This window comes from Pongo pygmaeus, chromosome 13 (assembly GCF_028885625.2).
Source record: "Pongo pygmaeus isolate AG05252 chromosome 13, NHGRI_mPonPyg2-v2.0_pri, whole genome shotgun sequence".
Taxonomy (NCBI): Eukaryota; Metazoa; Chordata; class Mammalia; order Primates; family Hominidae; genus Pongo; species Pongo pygmaeus.
In genome coordinates this window covers 96,270,990-96,297,259 of record NC_072386.2, presented here as the reverse complement: position 1 = coordinate 96,297,259, position 26,270 = coordinate 96,270,990, and positions in this window count along the sequence as shown.

Genomic DNA, 26,270 nt, shown 5'->3' with positions numbered 1-26,270 from the left:
AATGTCCATCAATAAGGACCAGATTAACTATATTCTGGTATATACATAAAATAGAATAATCAAACATTAAAAACAATGAGGTAGATATGTTTATGCTAGTATAGAAGCATCTCAAATGTAAAAATAAGAATTAAGACAGCACATCTTCCCCCCAAAAATCAAAGGAAGACTATGTATACACACACACACACACACACACACACACACACATAGATATAATCTTTTTTTATATACCTAGTACAACACCAGGAACATAGTAGATAGCCAGTAAGTATCTATTAAAAGTATAAATGACTTGTAAATATTTGCTGGAGAAATGAATGATAAATGAATGATGAATGAATGTCCATGTAAACATATGAAGAAAATGTTGAAAGGATACACAAGTGATGTAGTTTGAATGTAAATCCCCACCAAATCCCATGTTGAATTAGTATTGGAGGTGGGGCCTGGTGGGAGGTGTCTGGATCATGGGGGTGGATCCCTCATGAATGACTTGGGCCTTCCCCTTGGTGTCAAGTGAGCTCTCACTCTGAGTCCACATAAGATCTGATCATTTAAAAGTGTGCAGCACCCTTCCTCCACTCTTTCTCACTGGCTTGTGCTCTGGCCACGTGACGTGCCTGCTCCCCCTTTGCCTTCTGCCATGATTGTAAGCTTCCTGAGGTCTCCCCAGAAGCCAAGCAGATGCCAGTACCATGCTTGCTATAAAGCCTGCAGAACTGTGAACGAATTAAATCTCTTTTCTTTTTAAATTACCCAGTTTCGAGTATTTCTCTAGCAATGGAAAAATGGCCTAACATAACAAGTTTACCTTAGTGTCATGGGAGAGAATCACTTTTCATTGAATACTTTTTTTATAGATTAGAAAACATTTTACAGGTGCACGTGCTATTTTTACAATAACAGAAATGGAAAAGTTAAGAATCCATCTCCATGTTTTAAAAAATATGTTAATATCTTAAGCAATATTGAAAGAAAAAGGAAAAACAGAGAATATTTGTGACACATACAGCAAAGTTAACTCCAGAAAACATAAAGAGTTCTTACCAATCAATAAGATAGAGATAAATAGCCAGAAAAAAATATACAACCACATGACATGTGGCAGACACTGTAATCATCTACCAGTTGTTTATTATTTCTTACAAACAGAACCATGTTTGAGAGTGGGTCTAGCAACATGTTTGTCATCGAAATAAAGAGTACAAATGACCAAAAAGCATATGAAAAAATATTCAACTTCACATAATCAGGGAAATACAAATTAAAACAAAGTAAAATACTTGATTTTTGCTCATAACATAGGCCAAAAAGAGGGAAAAGATTTCTATGATCCAGTGTTGACAAAGATATGGAGAAAGCCATTGATCAAAGTCGATGGGAGTACAAGTTAATATCATAATTTGGTCAGTAATTTGATAATATCTATCAAAGATTACCCAAAGATATATGTACAATAATGTTCACTAGAGCCTTGTTCATTAGCAACAATCTGGAAACAGTTTTATTTATACATCACTAGGTCCGCAAACAAGGATAAAATTCAAGCTTTCTACCCCATGGAGCCTGTGTTCCAAGCACATGGAAGAGACAGACAAGAAACAAAGAAGGAAGTTCAGTTCTAATAATGTAAATACTATAAAGGAAATAATAAACAGAAAATAAAAGAAGGTGGCTGGGGGAGTAGAGAGTGGAGGGTGAAAGGGAGGTGATTTTACATGGAGCCATGAGGGGAGGCCTTCCTGGAGGGTGACAATGAGCTAAAGTCACAATGGACTTTGGGGACTCTGGGGACTCTGGGGGAAGGGTAGGAGGGGAATGAGGGATAAAAAAACTACACATTGGGTACATTGTACACTGCTCAGGTGATGGGTGCCCCAAAATCTCAGAAATCACCACTAAAGAGATTTTTTTTTTTTTTGGAGACAGAGTTTTGCTCTTGTTGCTCAGGCTGCAGTGCAATGGCACAATCTTGGCTCACTGCAACCTCCAGCTCCCAGGTTCAAGCAATTCTCCAGCCTCAGCCTCCTGAGTAGCTGGAATTACAGGCATGCACCACCACGCCCAGCTAATTCTGTGTTTTTAGTAGAGATGGGGTTTCTCCATGTTAGTCAGGCTGGTCTCAAACTCCCGAACTCAGGTGATCCGCCCCCCTCGGCCTCCCAAAGTGCTGGGATTATAGGCATGAGCCACCACGCCCAGCCCAAGAACTTATTCATGTAACCAAAAACCACCTGTTCCCCAAAACTATTGAAAAAAATTAAAAAATTAAAAATTAATAAAAATGAAAAGAAAAAAAGAATCAGCCCAGCAAATTCAAGGCCTCCAGATACAATAGGAAGGAGAAAAGGAAGGAATGTACAATGTAGATAAGGATAATGAATAAGAGAAGAAAGGAACAAGATGAGATTGGAGAGGAAGACAATGGTCCAATCATTTAGGATTCATGTGAAGGGATTGGGTTTTATTCCCAAGGGTGATGGGAGGCCACTGGGGTATTAAGCAAGGAGGGACATGACTGCGTTCACGATGTTTAAAAGATCACTCCGGCTGCTAGGTGGAGAATGATTGTAGAAGATAACAATGGTAGGATGAAGTGCAATTGGGAGGTCCTGGCAAGGTAAGCTGATGGCTTAGATCAGGCTGGACACAGTGGAGAGTGTAAGCATTGTCCAGATATTGGACAGATTTTGGAGGTAGAACCTGCAATATGTGCTAGGGGATTGGACATGTGGTCAGATGGCAAATAACGATATAAGAGTATCTCCAAGCCTTAGGACTGAACCTATGTTAGATGGTGGTGCCGTGACTAAGATGAGAAAGCCCAGAGAAGGAAGAGGTTTAGTAAAGAGAATCCAGAGTACCATTCTGGACTTGTTAAACTTGAATGTTTTAGGAGACAATCAACTGAAAATAAAGTTGGTAATTAAGATATAGATTTGATTAGGTGGGCATGGTGGCTCACACTTGTAGTCCCAGCTACTTGGGAGACTGAGGCAGAAGGAACGCTTGAAGCCAGAAATTCAAGGCTGCAGTGAGCTATGATTGCAACACTACACTCCAGGCTGGGTGACAGAGTAAGACTCATCTCTTAATAAATACAAATTTTAAAATAAAACATATATATATAGATTTGCAAATGCATGGAGAGAAATCTGGGAGGTTACCTACCTATCCTATAAAGGGATTTTCTCCAGGAAGTGGAAACAGAGGTAGAGGGAGGTGACATGGAGATAGGAGCTGCTTCTACATTTTACCTTAAACACAATAATAAGGTTTGAAAATATTTTACGATGAATATATATTACTTTTGAAATTCAATTAAATGAATACATATAAAAGAAGAGTAACTAGGTGGTTTTCAAATTTTTCCACAGAGCTTTTTCTTCATTCAAAGTCTTATTCTGATTGCTCTTCCCACTCTCATCATTCAGGCCTCAGCTCAACTATGACCTCAGAGAGCCCATCCTTAACCACCCAGTCTAAAGGAGCTCCACCTCTTCCTCCCGCACCTGACTTTATTGCATATCCTGTTTCATTGTGTTCCTACCACTTACCACCCAAAATTAATGTCTGCTTGTTTACTTGTCTCCCCTACTAGAGTAAAATTACCAAGAAAGCACGGACCTTATATACCATGTTCCTCAACTAGTACTAGAATCTAAAACCACGGATTGCAAATAGTAGGCACTTAATAAATAGGCTTTTGATTTAAAATAAATTCTAATTTGGCTGGGTGCGGTGGCTCAAGCCTGTAATCCCAGCACTTTGGGAGGCCGAGGCGGGTGGATCACGAGGTCAGGAGATCGAGACCATCCTGGCTAACACGGTGAAACCCTGTCTCTACTAAAAATACAAAAAAATTAGCCGGGCGTGGTGGCGGACGCCTGTAGTCCCAGCTACTCAGGAGGCTGAGGCAGGAGAATGGCATGAACCCGGGAGGCGGAGCTGGCAGTGAGCCGAGATCTCGCCACTGCACTCCAGCCTGGGTGAAAGAGTGAAACTCCGTCTCAAAAAATAAATAAATAAATAAAAATAAATAAAATAAAATAAAATAAACTCCAATTTGTCCTCAAGATAAAAAGCTGAGTGGCGCCGGGAGCGGTGGCTCACACCTGTAATCCCAGCACTTTGGGAGGCCGAGGCAGGCGGATCACAAGGTCAGGAGATCGAGACCATCCTGTGAATGGTGAAACCCCGTCTCTACTAAAAATACAAAAAAAAAAATTAGCCGGTTGTGGTGGTGGGCGCCTGTAGTCCCCGCTACTTGGGAGGCTGAGGCAGGAGAATGGCGTGAACCCGGGAGGCGGAGCTTGCAGTGAGCCGAGACAGCGCCACTGCACTCCAGCCTGGGCAACAGAGTGAGACTCCCTCTCAAAAACAAAACAAAACAAAACAAAAAACCTGAGTGGCTTCGATTGAATTGAGGCAGGAGTCTAGAGTCTCTCCTAATGCCTCTCTCTTCGCTTCCTTCATACCACCACTGACTGCTCTGGGGCACATCGGTAGTCCTCTAGTGCCCTGCAGGAAGCAGGGTAAAAACCACTGGATTGTCTGATGGCTCGGGTCTTTCCCAGCTCTACAGCGGTTTAATCTGGGCCCCTTCTCTGGAGCCTCACCTCTCTCAGACTTCCTCCAACCCAACCAGAGCAGCTCTGGTCCAAACTCAGCTTCAAGTACCACCATCTCTTTCCAGTTGTCCTCTACCACCTCGACTGTCCTTACTTAGGCACCCCACCTCCCATATGCTCCAGGCACTGCCCACCACCCCTTCAAGGCTCCAAACCATGGAGTCACCAGCGAGTGTCCACCCCTGGCTCAGCCCTGTGTGAGGCACCAAAGATCCAGAGACAAGCCGTCCAGGGGCCTGTCTGCTCACAGCCACTCACGGGGACTAAACCAGGCAGAGTGGACTAACGGAGCTCTCTGGCATTCTGGTGGCTCTCAGGGGCATGTGGTCAAATCCAACTGAGTCCTTGGTTTTCTTTTCAAGCCTTCCCGACTATCCTGAGGCCACACAGTCACAATTAATAAAGATTTCCTGTCTTTGTGTACTTGGTTGCTGTCTTTATGAGATATGGATGATAGCATTGCCCGCCTTCCAAGAAAGGGAAATGCCATCTGTCTCTCTTGCTTGGCCTGAGTGCCACTTCAAGCAGGGGTCAGCAAGTATCCCTGGGCACTGTCTTCTGCCCCTTCTGTGGCCCAGATGGAACAGTCCTCATCCTCAGACCACACTCCTCCCCAGCCTCAGAGCAGGCATAGGGCTTGCCTATGTGCCTGCTGCCTGCCTTGGTCTGGGCCAGCATCTCTCTGCAAGAGCCTTGCACAGAGCCAGGAACACCACAGGTGTTCAGCAGTCCTACGTAAAGGCAAGCCCTGACACTTTCAGGACCTTAGGCAGGTCAAAATTGCCTTCCTTAGGCCCAGGATTGCCCCCTGGCTACTGGCTTTGCCTCTCTTCTGTGTGGCAAGAGGGTGGAATCCCAGGTAGACAGAGCCTCAGGGGTAAAGTCCCAAGAGGCTAGAGCAGTGGAGAACGCTCTGGCCTTCCTAACCTCAGGGATTCTCAGGAAAGGGAGGGAGGCAGGAACACACTGACCCCTTCCCCAGAGCCCAGCACACAGTGCTCAGGGGCCACCTGCTGGCAGTCAGGGGCATGTGTGACTCTGGGGGTGGGGCTGCTTAGGCCCAAGGCTTCTGCAGAGACACACACAGAGCACATGGATACGTGATGTGCATGCACGCACACATACCCACTTTCCACATATCCAAGCATGTATGTACACACATGGAAAAATGCATGCACATACATGCACATACAGACCTGAGCCCAAGTGTGCAAGCACATGGACATAACGCCATTACATGTGAACTCATAAGCATGCACTTGCAGACAGCCCTGGGTACACAGGTACATGCACACAATTGCTTATATATGTCAGCCTGACCCCTGGCTGAGACCTTATCCCCTATGATCTCTTTACAAATCCCTTCCTCCCATATATTACCTGGGGAAAGACAAAAGCCACATAGCCTCTGCCCCCTACCCTCCTGTTCTGAGGAGACAGGTATTGCTCAATCTGTGGCTCAGCTACCAGGAGGATCCCCTCATAGGGTCTCAGCTCCACCTAAGCAGAGGACTAACCTATCTGCACAGTTTCTCCTCATCTGCGGCCTATGGTGCATGGGGCAGAGGTGGGCTTCGGCAGCAGGAAGACACAGACCTGAGGACCTTGGTTGACAGTAATTCCTATATAAGGAATGGCCGCCCACTAAGTGCCACAAGGTAAGCAATAGCAGCAAAAGTGTGGAACGTAGAAAGGTGGGAGGTGATTCTCTTGAACCCTCTGGGAAGCTGAAGCTGTAGGCTGACATCTCCAAGACGGTGTTCAAGGGCTGATAGAGCCCCAGAAACCCAGGTTCAAGGATGAGGAAGGAAACTAATATTTATTGAATGCCTACACTGTGCAGGCATTGTTCCTGTGTTTTCTCATTCCATCCTTACTTCCCTGAAAGGTAAGGAGTATTATTAGTCTTCATAACCCCTCATAACAATCTATCACCAAGTCTCATTCTTTTGTTTCTTAATAACCCTCAGATTTTTCCACTGGTGCACCACCAAGTCTGAATCTCCATTAGCTCTTGCCTGGGCACTGGCACAGCCTCCTACCTGGATGCACTTCTTGTCCCATCCAATCTACTCTTCATAATTCTAACAGACTGGTTTTAACAACATGAAACTAAGATTTCTTTAATGGCATCAATGACTTCTTATTCTAACACCAAGATCAAAATCCTAATCTCTGCTTTGCACATCCTCACTTACCTCTCTAGGCTCATTGGCACCACTTACCCCTCATGTGCAGATTCTCTGTGGCCGCCTGGCTGGAGACTGCCCGAGACTGCCTAAAACTAAGAGTTCCCAGGGGGAGGGGCAGCCACCATCACTGTGGCTACTTGCTGCCTAAGATGACAGCTCCCTGGGAGAGGAGTGGCAGCCATCACTGCAGCTCCAGTCTGCCATTTTTCCCTGCTGGTGCCAAGGAAACTGGGTAGTTTGGACCCAGGAGGAATTCCCCATAGTGCAGCACAGTGGCCGTGGCAGATTGTAGCCAGACTGCCTTTTTAGGCCAGACCCGGACCCATTCCTCCTCACCAGGTGGGCCTCCCTGTGGGAATTTCAGCAACTCCAGCCAAGGGTTTATGGACAGAATTCTGATCTCCCTGGAATGGAGCCCCTGGAGGGAGGAGAGGCTGCAGTTTCCATGGATCAGCAGACTTAGTCTTTCCCCCTACTGGCTCTGAGGAATCGGGCAGTATGGACAAGTGGGATTCCCCCCAGTGCAGTGCACCACCTCCACCAAGGGGCAGCCAGAGTGCTGCATTAAGCAGGTCCCTGATCCTGTGCGTCCTGACTGAGTGAGACCCCACAACAGAGGTCACCAGATACCTTATACAGGAGCATTCCTACTGATATTGGGTCGGTGTCACTCTGGGACAGAGCTCCCAGAGGAAGGAACAGACAGCCATCTTTGCTGTTCTGCAGCCTCCACTGATGACACCTCAAGGGACAGGAGGGACTTAAGTAAATAGGGTCTGGAGTGGACCCCCAGCAAACCACAGCAGCCCTATGGAAGAGAGGCCTTACTGTTAAAAGAAAAACAAACAACAACAACATTAACAAAAGTCTCCACAAAAAAACCATCCAAAGGTCAGCAGACTCAAAGATCAAAGGTAGAAAAACTCATGAGGATGAGAAAGAATCAACAAAAAAATTCTGAAAACTCAGAAAGTCAGAGTGCTTCTTCCCTTCCAAATGATGACACCTCTCCAGCAACTGCACAGAACTGGGCTGAGGCTGAGATGAATCAACTGACAGAAGTATACTTCAGAAGGTGGGTAGTAATGAACTTCACTGAGCTAAAGGAGCATGTTCTAACCCAATGCCAAGAAGCTAAGAACCATCATAAAACATTACAGGAGCTGTTAACCAGAACAGCCAGTTTAGAGAAGAACATAAATGACCTGATGGAGCTGAAAAATACAACATGAGAACTTCACGATGCAACCACAAGTATCAATAGCTGAATAGAGCAAATGGAGGAAAGAATTTCAGAGCTTGAAGACTATCTTGCTGAAATAAGACAGGCAGATAAAAATAGAGAAAAAAGAATAAAAAGGAATGAAAAAACCCAAAGAACTATGGGATTATATAAACAGACCAAACCTATGACTGACTGGGGTACCTGAAAGAGATGGGGAAAACAGAACCAAGTTGGAAAACATACTTCAGGATATCCAGGAGAACTTCCCCAACCTAGCAAGACAGGCCAACATTCAAATTCAGGAAATCCAGAGAATCCCAGTACATGAGAAGATGCACCCCAAGACACATAATCATCAGATTCTCCAAGGTTGAAATGAAGGAAAAATATGTTAAGGGCAGCCAGAGAGAAAGGCCAGGTCACCTACAAAGGGAAGCCCATCAGACTAACAGCAGGCCTCTCAGCAGAAACCTTACAAGCCTGAAGAGATTGGGGGCCAATATTCGACATTCTTAAAGAAAAGAATTTCCAACCTAGAATTTTGAATCTGGCCAAACTAAGCTTCATAAGCAAAGAAGAAATAAAATCCTTTTCAGAAAAGCAAATGCTGAGGGAAATCACCACCAGGCCTGCCTTGCAAGAGCTCCTGAAGGAAGCACTAAATATGGAAAGGAAAAACTGTTACCAGCCACTACAAAAACACACTAAAGTACAAAGATCAATGACACCATGAAGCAACTACATCAACAAGTCTGAAAAATAACCAGCTAGCATCATGATGACAAGATCAAATTCACATATAACAATAGTAATCTTAAATGTAAATGGACTAAATGCCCCAATTAAAAGATGCAGAATGGCAAGCTAGATAAAGAGCCAAGACCCATTGGTGTGCTGTATTTAAGAGACCCACCTCATGTGCAAAGACACACATAGGCTCAAAATAAAGGGATGGAGGAAAATTCACCAAGCAAATGGAAAGCAGAAAAAAGCAGAAGTTGCAATCTTAGTTTTAGACAAAATAGACTTTAAAACTAACAAAGATCTAGAAAGACAAATGTTATTACATATTGGTAAAGAGTTCAATTCAACAAGAAGAGCTAACTATCCTAAATGTATATGCACCCAATACAGGAGCACCCAGATTCATAAAACAAGTTATCTGAGACCTACAAAGTGAGTTAGACCCTCACACAATAATAGTGAGAGATTTCAACACCCCACTGTCAATATTAGACAGATCACTGAGACAGAAAATTAACAAAGATATTCAGGACTTGAACTCAGCTCTGGATCAAGCAGACCTGATAGATAGCCACAGAAGTCTCCACCCAAAATACAACAGAATATACATTCTTCTCAGCACTACATGACACTTATTCTAAAATCAATCACATAATTGGAAGTAAAACACTCCTCAGCAAATGTAAAACAACTGAAATCATAACAGTCTCTCAGACCACAGTGCAATTAAATTAGAAATCAAGATTAAGAAACTCACTCAAAACTGCACAACTACATAGAAATTGAACAATCTGCTCCTGACTGACTCCTGGGTAAATAATGAAATTAAGGCAGAAATCAAAAAGCTCCTTGAAACCAATGAGAACAAAGACAATGTACCAGAATCTCTGGGATGCAGCTAAAGCAGTGTTAAGAGAGAAATTTATAGCACTAAATGCCCACATGAGAAAGCTAGAAATAACTCAAATCAGCACCCTAACATCACAAATAAAAGAACCAGAGAACCAAGAGAAAACAAACCCCAAAGCCAGAAGGCAAGAAATAACCAAGATCAGAGCAGAACTGAAGGAGACAGACAGACAGACACACACACACACACACACACACACACACCTGCAAAAAAATTCAATGAATCCAGGAGCTGGATTTTTGAAAAAATTAATAAAATAGACCGCTAGTTAGACTAATAAAAGAGAGAAGAATCAAAAAGACACAATAAAAACTGACCTCACAGAAAGACATACAATCATCAGAGAATACTATAAATAGCTCTATGCAAATAAACTAGAAAATCTAGATGAAATGGATAAATTCCTGGACATATACACCCTCCCAAGACTGAATAAAGAAGAAGTTACTGAATAGACCAGTAACAAGCTCTGATTTGAGGCAGTAATTTACAGCCTACCAACCAAAAAAAGCCTAGGACCAGACAGATTTAAAACTGAATTCTCCCAGAGGTACAAAGAGGAGCTAGTACCATTTCTTCTGAAACTGTTCCAAACAATTGAAAAGAAGGGACTCCTTGCTAACTCATTTTATCAGGCCATCATAATCCTGATACCAAAACCTGGCAGAGATACAACAAAAAAAGAAAACTTCAGGCCAACATTCCTGATGAACATTGATACAAAAATCCTCAATAAAAATACAGGCAAACCAAATCCAGCAGCACATCAAAAAGCTTATCCACCACAATCAAGTCAGCTTCATCCCCAGGATGCAAGGCTGGTTCAACATATGCAAATCCATAAAGGTAATTCATCACATAAACACAACTAAAGACAGAACCTACATAATTCTCTTAATAGACGCAGAAAAGGCCTTTGATAAAATTCAACATCCCTTCATGTTAAAAACTCTCAATAAACTAGGTATTGATGAAACATACCTCAAAATAATAAGAGCCATTTATAACAAACCCACTGCCAACATCATACTGAATGGGCAAAAGCTGGAAGCATTCCCCTTGAAAACTGGCACAAGACAAGGATGCCGTCTCTCACCACTCCTATTCAACATAGTATTAGAAGTTCTGGCCAGGGCAATCAGGCAAGAAAAAGAAATAAAAGGTATTCAAATAGGAAGAGAGAAAGTCAAACTGTCTCTGTTTACAGATGACATGATCCTATATCTAGAAAACCCCATTGTCTCAGCCCAAAAGCTTCTTGAGCTGATAAGCAACTTCAGCAAAGTCTCAGGATACAAAATCAATGTGCGAAAATCACAAGCATTCCTATACACCAACAATACACAAGCAGACAGCCAAATCGTGAATGAACTCTCATTCGCAATTGCTACAGAGAATAAAATACCCAGGAATACAGCTAACAAGAGAAGTGAAGGACCTCTTCAAGGAGAACTACAAACCACTATTCAAGGAAATCAGACAGAACAGAATTGGAAAAACATTTCATGCCCATGAATAGGAAGAATCAATAACATGAAAATGACCATACAACCCAAAGTAATTTATAGATTCAATGCTATTCCCATTAAACTACCATTGACATTCTTCACAGAATTAGCGAAAAAATTACTTTAAAATTCATATGGAACCAAAAAAGAGCCCATATAGCTAAGATAATTCTAAGCAAAAAGAAAAAAGCTGGAGGCATCATGCTACCTGACATCAAACTATACTACAAGGCTACAGTAACCAAAACAGCATGGTACTGGTACAAAAATAGACACATAGAACAATGAAACAGAATAGAGATCTTAGAAATAAGACTGCACATCTACAACCATCTGATCTTCAGCAAACTTGACCAAAACAAGCAATAGGAAAAGGATTCCCCATTTAATAAATGGTGCTGAAAGAACTGTATGGCCATATCCAGAAAAGTGAAACTGGACCCCTTCCTTACGCCTTTACACCTTATACAAAAATTAACTCAAGATGTATTAATGACTTAAATGTAAAACCCAAAACTATAAAAATCCTAGAAGAAAATCTAGGCAATACCATTCAGGACATAGGCATGGGCAAAGATTTCTTGATGAAAACATCGAAAGCAATTGCAACAAAAGCAAAAATTGACAAATGGGATCTGATTAAATTAAAGAGCTTGTGCACAGCAAAATAAACTATCATCAGAGTGAACAGACAGCCTATAGAATGGGAGATAATTTTTTCAATCTATCCATCTGACAAAGGTCTAATATTCAGAACCTACAAGAAACTTAAACAAATTTACAAGAAAAAAACCAAACAACCCCATCAAAATGTGGGCAAAGGACATGAACAGACACTTCTCAAAAGAAGATGTTTATGTGGCCAACAAACATATGGAAAAATGCTCAACATCACTGATCATCAGAGAAATGTAAATCAAAACCACAGTGAGATACCATCTCATACCAGTCAGAATGGTGATTATTAAAAATCAAGGAACAACAGATGCTGGTGGGGCTGTGGAGAAATAGGAACACTTTTACACTGTTGGTGAGAATGTAAACTAGTTCAACCATTGTGGAAGACACTGTGGCAATTCCTCAAATACCTAGAACCAGAAATACCATTTGACCGTGCAATCCCATTACTGGGTATATACCCGAAAGGATATAAATCATTCTATTATAAAGATACATGCACATGTATGTTCATTGAAGCACTATTCACAATAGCAAAGACATGGAATGAACTGAAATGCCCATCAGTGATAGACTGAATAAGGAAAATGTGGTACATATACACCATGGAATACTATGCATCCATAAAAAGGAACAAAATCATTTTTTTTTTTTTTTGAGACAGAGTAGTCTCACTCTGTCACCCAAGCTGGAGTGCAGTGGCACAATCTCAGCTCACTGCAACCACTATCTCCCTGGTTCAAGCAATAACCCTGCCTCAGCCTCCCGAGTAGCTGGGATTACAGGTGCACGCCACCATGCCTGGCTAATTTTTTTGTATTTTTAGTAGAGACGAGGTTTCACCATGTTGGCCAGACTGGTCTCGAATTCCTGACTTCGGCAATCCATCCGTCTCGGCCTCCCAAAGTGCTGGGATTACAGGCGCGAACCACTGCGCCCAGCCCAAAATCATGTCCTTTGCAGGGATGTGTTTGGAGCTGGAAGCCATTGTCCTCAGCAAACTAACACAGGAACAGAAAGCCAAACATGGCATGTTCTCACTTGCAAGCAGGAGCTGAACAATGAGAACACATGGACACAGGGAGGGGAACAACACACACTTGGGCCTGTTGGGAGGGCACAGGGGTGATGGGGGAGAGCATCAGAATAAATAGTTAATGGATGGTGGGCTTAATACCTAGGTGACGGGTTGATAGGTGCAGCAAACCACCATGGCACATATTTACATATGTAACAAACCTGCACATCCTGCATATGTATCCCAGAACTTAAAATAAAATATTTAAAAAAGAAAAAACAGACAGATATACCATATTGGAGAGGCAGAAGAAAACTTCCTAATCATAGGACCAGGGACACAAATGATAAAGAAAAGATTGACCAAATAAAAAATGCTAACTTCTATACATCTGTTTAAATGTACACCACCCAAAGGACAAGTCAGGTCTTTGGAGCTCATGGGGCTTTTGGTTGGAAGACCTGAAGATAAACAAGCCTCCTTTCCAAGGACAACTACATGATTTGCAAGGCCCCTTATTCAAAGATTATTAAGAATTTCTCTGTTGTCAAGAAAGAAACAACAGAGCATGTTCTGCTTCTGTTCTGAAGCCATGCTCAGGGACTTTCTAAGGGCAGAGCCCCATGCAATGACACAGATGGCATCCCATGAAGCCAGCCCTACTCCTTCAATCCAGAAAAATAAACAGGCCAGAACTGGAAAGAATCCACAATACAACTCAACTTTGGGAAACACCCATCTGCTAAGCACCTCACCAGTGCCCAGTCTTGCCCTCACAAAGCTCAGAGCCTTTTGGTGGGAGAACAGTCGGTGCACAGCTGAAAGGTAAGAGGGCATAGCTTTACTCCTCTGGAGGTGAGGTAGGGGGTTCCATTCCAGACTGAGGATCCCAGGGATGCATAAGGTACAAACACACCCTGGGGAATCGTTTCAGGCACAGTGTCCTCCGCAGAAGTCTTTGTGCAACATTTGCTTAGCATTTGTGGGGAGGGGGTTAGAGAAAATCTGGCGAAGAGAGCTAGCTTAGGTGCCATACCCCTTCAGGTCTTCTGGGGCTGCAGGATGGGAGAGCTGACAGGAAGAGAAGGAACAGTTTCCAAAGAAAAGAAGGAAAGTTATATCTCTGGCTTTGTCTCCTTCCAGAACTGCCAAGGCTCTACACAAAAATTGAATTTAATAAATCTGAGCTGTGATCCTGATTCTCTAGCTACCTAGCTTATGTGCTGGGACTTAAATTCTCTGGTCCTCAATTTTCTCATCTGTAAAATGGGAATCATGTTGAGTGATTATGAGAATTAAATGAAATTAGGTAAGTTGAAAGGGTCTATAATTTGTAGACCTATAAAATTTTAAGTGATATCATTTCATATAATCTGCATAAGACCTGCTAGCAGCTGGTTGATGATCCAGGTTAAGATATGGGAAAGTAGAAGAGGAAAAAACAAAGTAGAGAGAAGTGGATTAGAAGATCCACTCATCCCAGCCTAACATCCACTTTTCTTTCTTCGTGACATAATACAAACAGTCTTTGAAAAGTAACTTTTCTCTGAAGACCCTTCCCCAGGAAGCCTAGACTGCTGGCACTAAACTTCACTTTTGCTTCCCTACACTACCAGAATCCCTTTATAGTCAGTCATGAGGCTTCTAGGCTAATACTCCAGGAAAACTGGGGTAAGATTGTGGCTATCAACCACTCACCCCTGTTTTTAAGTGTGAAGATAATTGTTTCATGCCAGTAAACTACACTCCTGTACAGGAATATTGATGATGCAAAATTGGCAACTCTGGATTTAAAGGGAGACAAAATTGCTTCCCTTAAAATCACCCAAGACAACTCTGTCTGTCTGTGCCAAGTGGGGTGTGAAGTTGAAGGCCTCCGCCCCTGGAGTCTGGAGCTATAATGTTCTTTCCAAAGAAGGGCTGGGAAGGAGATCAAGGTACCCTTTGACTCCCCATATACCATAATAACCGTAGCCGTTTATTGTCTACAACATTGAATCAGGCATTATGTTGGGGATGTTTGCATTTAATGTTCACCCAAGTTACCTAAGGTATGTCTAACCCCTACCTTGAGACTCTAAGAAGATTTTGGGGTTTATTTTTTAAATCGAACACTTATATAGCCATTACCATGTGCCAGACACTGTTCTAAAAGCTTTGCAAATGCTAACGTAAACTCATTAAATCCACAGAACCACCTATGAAGTAGGTACTAGGAGTATCACTCCTAGTTAACTGAAGAAAATAGCCTTGCTCAGTATCACATAGATAGGAATTGGTAGAACAAGTATTCAAACCTAGACACAGGCTGGCTCCAGAATCCATGCTCTTTCTGTTGTGTTTCCTCTCTGGACCTAAAAGGCAGGTAGAATACAGTGCAGGCTTGACTCCAAAGCCTGGCCCATTAATGTGTATGCTATTTGGATTTTAATTCCACAGGCACTTGCAAATGTCAAGGTACTATATTATTCTTTCAAGGAAGCAGCCAACATGGATTAAGACTTTGTGCTTTGATTTCAAAATACGTGTGTTCAAATCCTACCTCTGCTATTTGTCATCTGGGGACCTTAGACATCTACCTTCAACTCTCTGTGCCTCAGTTTCTTTACATATAAAATGGATATTATAATAGCGTCTACCTTTTAGAGTTGTGGTGAGGATTAAGAGAAATAGCACAAACACAACTCTTGGCACAGGGCCAGGCCCAGAGTAAGCATTTAATACAGGCTCATGGCTACTCTTCTTAACACCATCATCTTCATTTCATCAATGGAAATTGACAGCCACTAGGGCACAGTAAGAAGAACATGGAATTTGGAGACAGGAAACCTTGGATTAAAATGTAGCCAATAATTTGTTCACTGTGTGGCCTTGACCAAGTCACTTAACTTCCTTTCCTCCTCTGTAGAATGGACATAATAAGAGCTACCACTCCCAGCATTTGTCTAGATCATATGAGCTCATGCTTGGTGAAAGGGCACAATTATCAAACAATGTATATATGTTGGTCATCACTTGTGTTACATAAAATAGCCTATCTAGTGGGTTGATTGGTGGGACCCCAAAACATACATCCACATCCTAAGCCCCTTAGTGGGTAAATGTGACCTTATTTGGAAAAAGGGTCTTTGCAGATATAATTAAAGATCTTCATATGAACTCATCTAGATTATCTGGATGGGCCCTAAATCCAATGACAAGTGTTCTTATAAGCGACAGAAAAGGACACAGAGAGAGGAGAAGGCCATGTGATGACAGAGGCACAACTCAAGGTGGTGCTGTCACAAGGCAAGGAATAACTGGTGCCACCAGAAGTGGGAAGAGGCAAGGAAGTGTTCTTGCTAGAGGCTTTGGAGGGAGTGTGACCCTTTTGACATCTTGATTTTGGACTTCTAGCCTCTGGAACTCTGAAAGAATAAACATCTGCTGTTTTCTGCCACCAAGGGTATAGTAATTTCTTATGGCAGCCCTAAGAAACAAATACACTGTCCCTGGGGAGAAAAAGGAATAGAAAAAGAAAACCCATTTGGAGCCTGTATTAGTGTACTTGGGCTACCATAATAGAACACCACCCTGCCTTGTACAGCAGCCACTGATTTTCTCATGTCCTGGAGGCTAGAAGTTCATGATCAAGGCGCCAGCAAATTCACTGTCTGGCAAAATGTGTCTTCCTGGTGAAGAGAAAGACAGCTGTCTTCTTCCCGTGTTCTGGCATGGCCTTTCCTCTCTGCATGTGTGGAGAGAGTGCGCCGACATCTCTTCCTCTTTTTATAAGGACAACAGTCCTATTGGGTTAAAGCCCCAATCTTTATGACCTCATTTAACCTTAACTACCTCCATAAAAGCCCTATCTCCAAATATAGTCACCTTGGGAGGTTGGGCTTCAACATGTGAATTTGGTGGAGGAGGAAACACAGTTCAATCCGTAACAGAGGCCAGGCAATGAATGTGTTAAAATCCAGAGCCAACAGATGCAGCTCCACTGTGGCAAGTGAAGGTGCTCTGGAGAACGAGCCAATTTTCTGGAATGGGGCTTCTGGGGCTTTCCTCCTGACGGGCCAAGAACAAGCAACCACAAGGGAAACCTGGAGGAACACTTCCACACCCCCTGGCACCTTATCAAGCCTGCCTCACATTCCATGTATGCCTGGCCATTGTTATTCCCCTTTATTTTATTACTAAAGTGGTTGGTCTTCCCACAGAGAAACAACCACAAAATTTGATTTTTGAAAAGTGAAGTCTTAGATTTGAAATACCTCCAAAGAGTATCTGAATCCCTTCAAACCGTATAAGGGGATGTGCTTATAAATAAATATCTGGATAGATACAGGTTTTAAATAGCAAAGATGGCTGAAGTCATTTTATTACAGAATTGTTAAAAAGCCGTTTATCCCCATGTGGGATGGGAAGACACATCAAATCTAAACAGCAGAAATCTGAACAGGATGTGGGATGATATATCAAGAGCATCCGGGGTAACGTTCAGAAATTTGAAGAGTTTCTGTATGTCAAATTAAGTCCTCTGGCACCTTTTAAAATCTAAGAAAATCAGTCATATGTTTCTTTAGCAGGTTAGGTTTGGGTGAAAATAAACAATAAAAACTTTAAAAATCATCCTGACTTGAAAACAAATAACTGATTGCCACCCATTCCTGGAATACTAATCTCCCTTGAATGCTTATAATTTATTTGTTCAATAAATATTTAGCTCCTATTGTGTGCCAGGCATAAAGCTAGATCATGGGGATTTAATCATAAACAAAAATAGATAGTGCTCAGCCAGGAGAGGGGTCACAGTTAGCATTTGGGCGTCTGACCAAAGAGACTGGAGCTGGGGCACAGGAAGCCAGCCTCACAAACAAGGTGCCACCGGAACAGGAAGTTAGAAGAGGGAACAGAGACAGACCAATTATATGGGCTAGGACTCATCGAGTTTTGTTGAGACTCAGAAATAGTAAAACCTCTGTCTAAAGAGAGCATCCTAATACATGGGGAGGGATGGGGCAGGGGCACATCTCAGGTCACAGTAGAAGGTCCCAGCAGCCAGGGCTGCATCTGTCTTTCCTTCTTTAACAAGGAGGCTGATGAAACTGAGTCTCCTTCCCTGGAAGGAAGAAAGGTACCTGTAGCAGATGCCCCCTCCCAGCCTCCACGGGGATGGGGATGGGATAGGAAAAAGAGGGCACCTGTAGAGTGGCATCAGTACATTCAATTGGAAGTTGAGAAAGAGGAAAGTAGCCCAGGATGGGCTGGCACTGACTCAAACCCACTTGGGGAAAACTGGGTGGGCAGGGACTCCCTCAAGATATAATTCGCATACCATACAATTTTGCACTGGGATTTTAAACCAAATGCACTCCGTAGGGTCCAAGCACACAGTGGGTTTGGAATGCTACCTCCTGACTTTCCCAGACCCATCATACCCTCATTAAAGAGCCCCCTCTTGCCTGTTGTCCTTGTCTGTGTGTCCCCTTGACCTGTAGCATGCAAGAGAAAATCAAAGGAGAAGTAAGAAAGGAGAAAGTGCAGAGAGAGGGGAACTGCTGGCTACCGTTCATCAGATAAACTTAAAGTCAGTTTCTGTACTTCTTGGAATTTTTCCACCTGGATCTTATACTTTCTGAAAACTTGCAACTTAAATGATGTCCAAAACCAGCAAAAGTAGGTGGCAAATAGACGTGTTTATCTGTGCTATATAAAGAGATCATGGAATTTTGATCTTGGAAAAGCCACAGCCTCTGGAAGCCTCAGTTTTCACCTTTGAGGAATGGGGACAAATGAGGATAAAAACTAAACTCCCAGAGCTAATGTGAGGATTAATGAATTTTACATGATTTGCACACATGTGTATATTAATAATTATTGTTGTAGATGTGCTGCCCCACAAGGTAGAAGAGACCTGGGAGCTCGCTCAGTTGGGCCCTATTCCTCTCTCCCTAATATCCAAGTGTCCCCTGCAATAGCCCTATGAAGTTGTCACTCCAAAAACTCTCAGACCTCACCAAGGATAAGGAATCTATCAAGGACAATAATATCTGGCATTCATTACTCACATTATGCCTCTGACACTGTGCTAAATGTTTCTCCTGCGTGGTCTCATTTTATCTTCAAAATAAGTCTGTGATATGGTGGTGGAACAATTCTGTGAACACACTAAAAACCACTGAATTGTACACTTTAAATGGGTGAATTCTACGGTATGTGAATTATATCTCAGGGAAGCTGTTAAGGCCAGGTGTGGTGGCTCATGCCTGTAATCCCAACACTTTGGAAGGCCGAGGGTGGAGGACCGCTTAAGAACAGAAGTTTAAGATTACAGTGAGCTGTGATTGTACCACTGCATTCCAGCCTGGGCAACAGAGTAAGACCCTGTCTCAAACAATAAATAAAATAAATGTTAAAATATGTAAATAAAGCTGTAATTAAAAACAAATAACTCAATGAGACAGGAACTACTATTATCCCCATTTTGCAGATGAAGTAACCAAGACTTGCCTGAAGTCACACAGCTAGCAGAGAGCGGGGCCAAGACATCCATCTGCCAGGCCTGAGTGTGTGAACACTGCATTCATTTACAAAGGGTTTGCTCTGTGGGAGCACCAGAGCCAAGCCCTTTCTGTGCATCACTATGCTGACTCTCCCCACAGCCCCCAAGGCTTCCTGCCTCTGTGTTGGGTCATGTGAGTCTTTGGCAAGTTTCCAAATTTGCAGAGCCAAAAGCCACCTTTTCATGCTGGTCTCCCTCTGGAGCCACACAGAATAAGAATGCTCTTCATTCCACGTGGGGCCTTGGGTCTTAGAACACAGCCACAGATTCCTCCTTTCTTCTTTTCTGCAGGCGCCACATACCCAGGCCACACAGAACTACACAGACCACAGAGCTGGGAGGCCCATGACTCCCAAAGTCAGGCTATGAACCTGGCTGAAGTGGCCGCACCAGAGTCACCTAGGGGCCTTAGAAAAATCACAGAGAGACCAAGTCAGTAGAGTTAAGCCCAGGAGTCTGTGTTTTTTTAAAGGCTACCAAGTGATTCCAGCCAGGAGCTAAGTAAAGCAACCTATCATTTTAAAGAAAGGAAACTGAAGCCCACAGAGGGACGTAACTATTTCAAAATCACACAGCCATATTCAAGCCAACTCATGTCTGGAAGAGCCTACTTCGGTGCTGATATTTCTAAGTCAGGAAATTGACATGAGGCTGTAGGTTATAATGCAAAGGTAAGGGCAGGAATATATCATCCATATAAGAAGAGATGCAATTAATCAGCAAGTCACATGGGAAAATGTTTAATCCCAATATCTATAAAAATGCAATCAAAACAATATAGAGCATTTTATAGCCATCAAATTTAAGACTAACAATACTCAACCTTGGTGAGGTTATCATGAAATTGGTTCATTTGCACATTGCTTATAACAATTTAAATTGATATAATGCTTTGCAAACCAATGCAACACGACAAATTAAGAGCCTCAGGCTGGGTCCGGTAGAGACATCTACTCAGTGCCATGTACATCAGGTATTAGAAATGCAGGTATGAGTAAGACTTGCTCAATGACTTCAAAAAACTCACTGAACACAGAAATAGACAGAAGTGAAGGCATGTTTTGATACTAAAGGTAAGGCTGGACATGGTGACTTACGTCTGTAATCCCAGCACTTTGGGAGGCTAAGTTGGGAAGATGACTTGAAACCAGGAATTTGAGACCTCAGACTGAGCAACATAGTGATACCCTGTCTCTGCAGAAAAAAATTAAAAATTTGCCGAGCATGGTGGCATGCATATGTAGTAGTTCCAGCTAGTTGGGAGGCTTAGGTAGGAAGATGGCTTGAGTCCGGGAGGTCTAGGCTGCAATGAGCTATGAATGCATCATCACATTCTAGCCTGGATGACAGAGTGAGACCCTGTCTCATAAAAAAGCAAGAAAATACAACCGTACTAAAGGTAAGTAGTAAGCATGGGGGGGTCATGAGACCAACTAAGGTGGGGCTGTTAGCCATCCCTTGGAGGTTTACAAAAAAGATTCCTAGCAAGGCTGACAATTGAGCTGAATCTGGAAGAATAAGCAAGTTAACGAGGTGAAGAAAGTTGAGAACAGCATTCCAGGCAGTGGGAACAGCCTGAGAAAACTCCTGGAAGCTTGCAAGAGTTTTCAGCATTCAGGAAACCAGAGGAAAGTCCAGGGTTACAAGAGACATAGAGGCAGTTGGGCTCAGACCGTAGAGGGCTTTCTGTGTTCTGCTGAGTCTAGGCTTTGTCTTCTTATAAATCACAAGGATTCATTGTAGTGTGATCAGCAAGGGAATGACATGAGCAAATGTGAGCCTTGGAATGGTTTCTTTGGCTGTAGCATAGAGGAGGACAGCAGAGAGACAAGAGCAGACAGGGAGGCCAGTTAACAGAACGTGGCCGCAGTCTAAGCAGAGATGGACAATGGAAGGCCACTAAGTAGTGATAGCGGGGAGGAGAGGAAGAGATAGGTGGGAGAGAAGGAAGGAATATGCTCTTCTGGATAGTCTCCTTACCCAGTCACCAGAAATCAGTAACTCTTTGATTGTGGAGGTTTAAGGAAGAGATAAGAATTGAAAACAATCTCAGAGGAAGAGCTGGAAACTGACTCAGCCAGGGGTCAGTAAGGCTCTGACTGTAGCTGAGTGCAATGTTGCAGCTCAGGGGAGCTGCATGAGTGGTGGCCCAGGAAAGGGGGACATCCCACTTGCATCAGCCTCCCAGGTAGTGGCCCAGGGAAGAGGACATCCCTCCCGCATGAGCCTCCTAGGCGACAGCTAGCTGCTGTGGGGGAGAGTAGAGCCCAGGGAGCAGGGACCAGGAAGGGCTCACAGGTTGGATTTCCCAGGAGGCACTCTGAGATGGTGATTAGAGTGCAGGAGGTTCGCTTGAGTGTGTTCGCTGGATCAATGCCTACGGAAGAGAGGGGAAGGAAGAAAGCAGGATTGGGCAGAGGGAGAAGTTGGGCCGCAGCCTTGATGGAGGCCTCAGCCAAGCTTATAGTAGACTCTGAAACTACTATGGCCATTCAGAGTTGTTCCAGGTTGGAGAGCCAGGTTTAGTCCCTTATATCCTCCCGTCAGTCATGGTGGTGACCCAGAAAGGGGCACGTGGCCTGGGTGAGGTGGCTGCCTTCCACAAAGGCAATCCCTGTAGAACTACCTGTAGGCAACATCACCAGCAGCTGGGGAACCATGTCCTTCATTTATGAAGAGGGGTCTGGGTGGCTACTGTAGCATCTACCACAGAAGAATGTGGTCTGACCACAGGGGTCTGGGCCAGGCCCCCAGCGAGGGAATTGAAAACCAAAGAAAAAGCCCAGGTATAAGGTAAAGCCACATGGTGGGGATTGTCTGGCCATGGAGGAGCCAAGGCTTCCTAAAGCTCTGTAAGTCACAAGCCAAGGGTAGCCAGACTCCTTCAGATCCATGGGATTACATCAAAGCCCAATAGACTATTATCCTCAGACACGACAGACTGAGGGCCAGGCCAGGGTTCCTGGCAGGAAGCTGGGAACAGGAAGGGGTAGCACTGAGTCATACTATATCCACTATAGCCAAAAACCTGGAAACAACCTGCCTGTCCAACGTGAGGGAGCGGTGGAGTAAATCATGGTGCCTCCACTCAAATAACTGTTCTATAGCCATTAAAATAATACAAGTGGCTTTTCTATGACGTGAAACAGAGGATACTTTCAGCAGAGAAAAACACAGGAAATACCCAGCTTATCAGTGTAACTGTAAATGTGAGCTCTGCATATGGATGGACAATTGGCAGCATACACAGAAAATAAAATCATTGATTTTTATGATTGAGGGAACATGGCGGTTTTTAATTCCTGTTATCGTCATTCATAATAAAGACTTTTTTCCAGCCTTGGCCATCTCTCAACAGAGGAAGCTACAGATGCTTTCATGTTGGTGTGTGACTGGATATATCTCATTTCACACTTACCATGACAGCTGCGTGCTGCCCACCAGGCAGTCAGACCTCCAAGCCTGCTCAGATATTGCTCAGGGGAAGCTATTAGCTATGTCTATGAGCAAAAGGGGTTCAAAAGTTGGCAATGCGGAAAATATTTTTAGTAGGGAAGAAAAGAAGGTTTTATGCCTCCCACACCTAACTAGTAGGTGGGATGTTAATCAGGGCAAGTTTAGATCAATATTTAAGGAAAGTCTTTGCCATAACAACTGATGGGCTATTTCCAGAGGAATGAGCCCATTACGTTTGAGCAAGTGCTAAAAGCTCATTGGTCGGGGATGCTATAGTAGAGCTTCAGGGAATCAAAGACACTAGTCAAGAGATTTTCTAGATGATGATTAAAATAATTCAAAATTTAACTCAAGAAAGGTCAACTAGGGACCAGCTGGGTCAGCTCTTCATGGATTCCTAGAGACAGAAGTGAGATGTGAGATGGTCCAGGGTAGTCCATAGAGAAGGGCCATTGAGAGCTCTCTCCTCAAGCACCCATCTTGCTGTGGTCAACTAATCCATATTTGTGCTGCAAAACAACCCAGACCTTCTAAGGCCTGAGTCATTCAAGAAGCCACAAACTTCCTTCTCTTCTGATGCTCAGGAGTTTCTGAAAGCACCATGAAGAAAAACCCCAAGGTTAACCAAATGACTCTTAATTTCAACCATTTTTTTCTTAAGATACTTTTTTTTACATTTATTTTAAAACCATGGTCAATGGCGTTTGAATACAGGCTTATAATGGAGTTGCATTACAAATAATCAAGTAGCCCTAAACCCCATTTAACACATCAAGTTGGCTTTGAATCTGTCCACAATGCCCAGAGGTGTTCCTTTGTAGCTTTCCTGAAGCCATTCAGCAAACATTTAGTGAACTCCTTTTGTGCCAGGAACTGTGGTAGGCATTGGAGACCCAGAGATGAACTAAGCCAGGAACAACTAGCCCGATGGCTAGACTGGTTAAGAGAAAGAGAAAGAGAGAGAGAGAGAAAAAAAAATGCTTAAAGTAAAATCACAGCTCATAAACTAAGAACAATGTGGGGTGAGCATCAAGTGTCAGAATTACCGAAGAGGAAATAGAGCATGATCTGTGGGGTTTCAAAATTCTTCAGAGAGAGGTGCTGTCTCACCTGGAAAGGGAAGGTTAGTAGAATTGCTCCAGATGGAGAAGGTGGCACAGGTGCGACAGGAGCTGCTGTTTTTAGGGAAAGAAGAGAAAGGTGAACTCTCCCAAGGTGGCAGTAGGTTAAGGTGCATAAGCCTGGAGAGGTAAGGTGGGTTCGGATCATGAAAGATTTTGTATGCCAAGCCTAAGAGTTTCCATTTTATCCTGAGAGTCATGGGGAGACGCGGGGGTTTTCAAGCAAGGACATGATGGAATTTGTGGTTTTTACTTTAATCTTTCTGAGGCAGTAAGAGGATGGACCAGAGGAAAGAGGAATAAATGGCAGGAAATTATAACTATATGTCATAATTTAATCTGTCTCATTTAATCCCCACATCATCACCATGATTACCTGTCCTTCACCTGAGGGATAACCCCCTGTGACACACATCAAGTTGGGGAATAGAAAGATTCCATGATACAGTTGAAAGAGCACAAGGTCTGAGTATGGCAATTCCTCAGGGATCTAGAACTAGAAATACCATTTGGCCCAGAGATCCTATTACCGTGTACATACCCAAAGGATTATAAATCATTCTACGATAAAGACACATGCACACATATGTTTATTGCGGCACTATTCACAATAGCAAAGACTTGGAACCAACCCAAACGTCCATCAATGACAGACTGGATTAAGAAAATGTGGCACATATACACCATGGAATACTATGCAGCCATAAAAAAGGATGAGTTCATGTCCTTTGCAGGGACATGGGTGAGCTGGAAACCATCATTCTAAGCAAACTATCACAAGGACAGAAAACCAAACGCCACATGTTCTCACTCATAGGTGGGAGTAGAACAACGAGAACACATGGACACAGGGCAGGGAACATCACACACCAGGGTCTGTTGGGGAGTGGGGGGCCGGGGGAGGGATAGCATTAGGAGAAATACCTAATGTAAATGACGAATTGATGGGTGCAGCAAACAGCATCTATGTGGTTTGTATTCTCCAGATGGAGAAGGTGGCACAGGTACGCCAGGAGCTGCTATTTTTAGGGAAAGAAGAGAAAGGTGAAACCTCCAACGTGGCAGTAGGTTGGTTGTGCCAACCAACCAATGGCACATGTATACCTATGTAACAAACCTGCATGTTGTGCACATGTACCCTAGAACATGAAGTATAATTTAAGAAAAAAAAAAAAGGGGCACAAGGTCTGAAAGTAGATACCCCCAATTAGAATTATGTCTTCTTTCCTGACCAGCTGTGCAACCTTGGAAAAGCCACCTAACCTCTCTGATTCCTAGCTCTCCCAACTGTAAGGAAAGGACAAGTGTCTCCCAGGGATGCTGTGAAGACCTTGAGACAGAGATGTGAGAGCTCTTGGGAAATCACAGAGCTCAGTGAAAATGCAATTCCTCCATCTGGAGGTAAACCCAGATTTGGATTCCATTTTTGCATTGTATTAAGAGAGTCTCAATAATGTATCTTTAGACAAAATAGTGCCACATAAAAGAAAATGTCTTTCTGTATTTACCTGTGTCCCCAGGCAACGTAGGTTGCGCCAAACCACACACTGCCACTAGAGGGAGCTCATCCTTTAGCATCAAGGAAGTCATTTCAGCTCAAACTCTCAAAATAGAGGTCCTCTGTTAGGGGAGACAGAAAGCTGAATAAGGTCAGTTGGTTGGTTTCTTGAGGGGTGTGTGTGTGTGCGCGCGCGCATGTGTGAGTGTGTGTGTATGCTAGGGTATTCTAATCATTGTTCATCATCAGTCCCAGAGTAAAACGTCTGCAATTAGACTACCGTTCAATCCCAGTGCCTCCATTTCCTAGTGTATTAATTTGGGCAAGTGACTTCATTTCTCTGAGCTTAAGTTTCTTCATCAGTAAAACGGTGAAACTCATGGCTACACTGTGGCGATGATTTTATGAGATATTAATATTAGACATAGAGTGCCCAGTGAATACCTAGCACAGCCTAGGAATCCCACAGATTTTAGAACCCCTTCATTTTCCCATCTTGTTGTAAATACAACAATAATTTGGAAATATATTTAAGTGAAATTGAAAGGCAAAGTAAACAGAGCAGAAAGAGGCACAAAGGGATGCTGAATGTGCTTGGTGTGAGACATGGACATTCCTCATTCTCGCATCTGTTTAGTGAAGGCATCCGTGTATGTGGACACCGTTTTATAAGCCCCATGGCTAGACTAGGCAGTCATGAACAGATGGGCAGCCAGGAGTAACTGCAAAATGAAGTGGG